Below are 3567 nucleotides of genomic sequence, written 5' to 3'. Positions count from 1 at the left end.
CTGGGGGACAATGCAATTGCGCAGCGATTGCCCTGGAAAACAGCAAGGATCTACATACATTAAAGAACATAATTACTGACGTCATTATACAAAATGAGACGATAATCAAGTGGCAACAACAAAACCAACCAAATGTACCTCAGCAAGAAACACCCGAACGACAACAAGTAGCGGAAGCCGACGAGGAAATTATCCCCCTGATAGCTACTAAGAAACAGTTGGGTGATCTGCAGCAGAACTTAGTCATGGAGGATTATTTTAATGATATAAGGCTAAAGCTGGAGGCTAAAATAAAGGCCACAGTAACAAAGGCACGACTTCATGAGGCCTTATATCTGATCTTCAAAAGGTTGTTTCTAGTAGAATGTAGTTGGAGTGGAAGAGGAGGCAAAATAGCTTTTCGGAAGTACGATCAGGTGTGGCGGCTATTTGGTCGCATAGGTGATGTCGGTGAAAAAAACGTTGAGAAAGCATTCCTTGAGAAATTTATTCAAGGAAAACTTCAGAATGCAAAAAACATTTCAACTATATCTGGTGTGATTAAAAGCGTGACTCGTGGTTCATTCACACGGAAGACCAAAGGACGGCGTAACAAAAAAATTAAAAATATAGTTTAGTTCAGACAAGTTTGTTTTGTATATCACCACACAGTGATTGGCTGTGACGTTATGAACTATGAATTAATATGAATAAACCAATGAATTACTTTATGCAACACATCTCGTATTAAGTGGTTTAGGAAAGGTACTTGTAAGAAATGATAATTACTGACTCAGAGTTATGCGTTTGTATCACATGTATCAAGTGCCACTTCAAGCTGCATATCTTAAAAGAAATGATCTGGCAGGTGTATTGTTATAGTATAACCCAACTGCTGAAGAAATAATGTCTTTTTTAAGCAATTCGCAATGCACTACACGACGGATGTGATAATTGACTAAAACCGGTTATAATTTTCCTATTTCCAACGAGATTGATAACTCGCTTATGCACAGTTGCTCATCAAACTGAAATTGTAAACGAGCAAAGATACTGCTTCTAAAGCATTTTAAAACACGTTTTACTTCAAGGCACCTATCGTGACGGTCAAACGTGTTACTGTGCATCAAATACGCCACATACACAATGCAATCGCGAGCACTATTCAAATAGGCCGAAGCATATTGTTGGGAACACTACGTTGAGAAGTTGCTTTAAGGGATGATTGATCGTATGTATGGAAAATTATTTCCGTCCTTAAAGCTCTGTTTGGTTATCCACTATAAGTAGAGAAAACATATTTTAGTTAAGAGATAAAAAAAGCTGTCACACTTATGCAACATAATCGATTTGCAAATCAAGATGCCCGGTTGTTGATTCATACGTGTGTTTCTTAACGCGACATAATTTTGTTTCAGTATTGTTTTACACGCCCTAAAACGAATAACAATACATCCCAAAACAAAAAAAGATAAAAACTAAGTGTCGCCTTACCATAAACATATATAGTATATATCGTAGTTCCCAAACGAGGATATCGAATGGCACATGTTAATGCTCTGCACAAGGACGTATCAGAATTGCATTGTTGTAAGGGTATTACCATACATTTAACAATTTACAGATAACTATTATAGAACATAAATGATAACATGTACATTTGTCACATACTTAGCTGCTTACTTTTGTATCGAGCGCTAACTGATTTCGAGATCTATAAGAGTTCCATGAACCATTTTCAATCCAGATCCGTCGTTTGCCCCTGAGTTGGTTAGGTGTAATGGGGACATATGTCCACAGGTAGATCGACCATTGTTTTTTACACAAATCAAACTATACGGGACTCATAAAACCTTAAAGTATATTAAAAATATTTACATAAACAATTCTGTGCTTGGAATAAAGGTCCCCAAAGTGTACTTACCCAAAGGTGCATGCAAGCAAAGCCGTTCGTCGTGGTCGTCCTGCTGCACATGACAATAAGGCTTTTTAAACGTATTTTTTTTCAAATCGGTGCTTGTACTCGACTCGAGGCAATAGTGTGCTGTTTTGATGTTTTTTTAATAATTCAATTAACTAGTACGTTTATGGCCAAATACTCCAGTATCATAAAATAATCCGGTGCTGGTCCATTTGGCAACCGTTTCACAGCTTCAGAGGAACACACATCATAAGATGGATAGTAAGATGCGGATTGTGCACAAACGCATGCCGAATGTTGCCGAGGAACACGTTGCTGATGATACTGCTGAACATTATGTAACTGCTATGCCATCAACGTAATGCCACCGTCGTTCACGTTCTACTTTAATTCGTTGGCCGCTTGGCGCAGCAATATGAAGCCTTGCGCGGTCCATTTCGTGCTGGGTCCAGCTAGTTGATAGTTGGCCCAAGCACGGTTATCCTTCAGAGCAGATATGCAGCGGGAAAAGACCGCTCACCAATTCGCAACACCACAACGGCATGGCGCTGGGCGGCAATCCCCGACAACTTGCCCGTACCCTTCTGGCTATGTCACTAATTAGCACCAGCAACTATCCCTCATCGTCGCGGTCCTCGATCTGGAACGAATCTAGCACGTCCTTGTTCCACTCGTCGAACTCCTATGCCATCTCCTTCTGTGTCTTGCCGAACGCCAGCATCAGATGGCGCACTTCGCTGATCAGTTGCATGTTGTCTATCGTACTCTATACCGTTGTGTACCACTTTCACAAACCGCCGGGGACAGGCACCGCCTATGCCGATTCGTGCACGATACGGATCACCGTTAGATTTAGCGCATATAGCCTACCGGGAGAAAGGTCACATACATTACAAACGATTCAAATAAAACACAACAAGTTCAACCCACCAGGAACATATTCTTCATCCGCGGAAAAAGCGTCGGGGTGTGGGAAGGGTGGTAGCGAGCCCCTTCTTCTGCACCCCTTCACAGCTGCAAAGGGTATCGACTATTGACTATCCCCGCCAGGAACGGTTATATTGCACAAATCACACCCTAAAATGGAACAATGATCGTAAATACACATAAACATACCTTACCTAGCGGCGGCGTCGTGCGTGAAGGTTAAAAATTTCATTCGGCTTTATTCCATGCTCCAAGCATTATTTTTTCGCTTCCACCACAACTAAATCATGCTTCCGTGGTTGATTTTATGTTTATTTTACAAAACGAAACGTTTTTAATGATAAATATCATAAAATTTGCATAAAATACTTACAAAATCACCGCACACACAAACACTTGCTATTTACATTTTGGCGTCACTCTCATTTGACATGTCAAAAATTTGCAAGCCCCAAAGCGAGGATCAAAAAGGAAGGTGGGAGGGGAGAGAAGGTGATGAGATCGAAGCGGTACGAAATGGCCGTTGCAAAAACCGCATGCTCAGAACGCTAAGGGCGGTGGCAACGCTCATCGGATGCGATTTTATCGGACGAGATTTATATGGGATTTGACAGATAACGTCGGACGTGCGATTTCGTCGTCCGACGTTATCTGTCAAATCCCATATAAATCTCATCCGATAAAATCGCATCCGATGAGCGTTGCCACCGCCCTAAGTCCCAGAAGAGGGAGATCGAGCT

At 41.4% G+C, this 3567-nt stretch overlaps 1 pseudogene; it reads right to left on the bottom strand.

The window, feature by feature from the left end:
* Nucleotides 1-2124: 2124 nt before the first annotated feature.
* LOC125908432 (6-phosphogluconate dehydrogenase, decarboxylating-like) lies at nt 2125-3137 on the bottom strand (annotated as a pseudogene).
* Between the last annotated feature and the right edge of the window lie 430 nt (nt 3138-3567).

The sequence above is a fragment of the Anopheles coluzzii genome, chromosome X (assembly GCF_943734685.1).
Source record: "Anopheles coluzzii chromosome X, AcolN3, whole genome shotgun sequence".
In the NCBI taxonomy this organism is placed as follows: Eukaryota; Metazoa; Arthropoda; class Insecta; order Diptera; family Culicidae; genus Anopheles; species Anopheles coluzzii.
The sequence above is the reverse complement of the archived record's forward strand: the minus strand, read 5'-3'. Positions and strand labels throughout refer to the sequence as shown.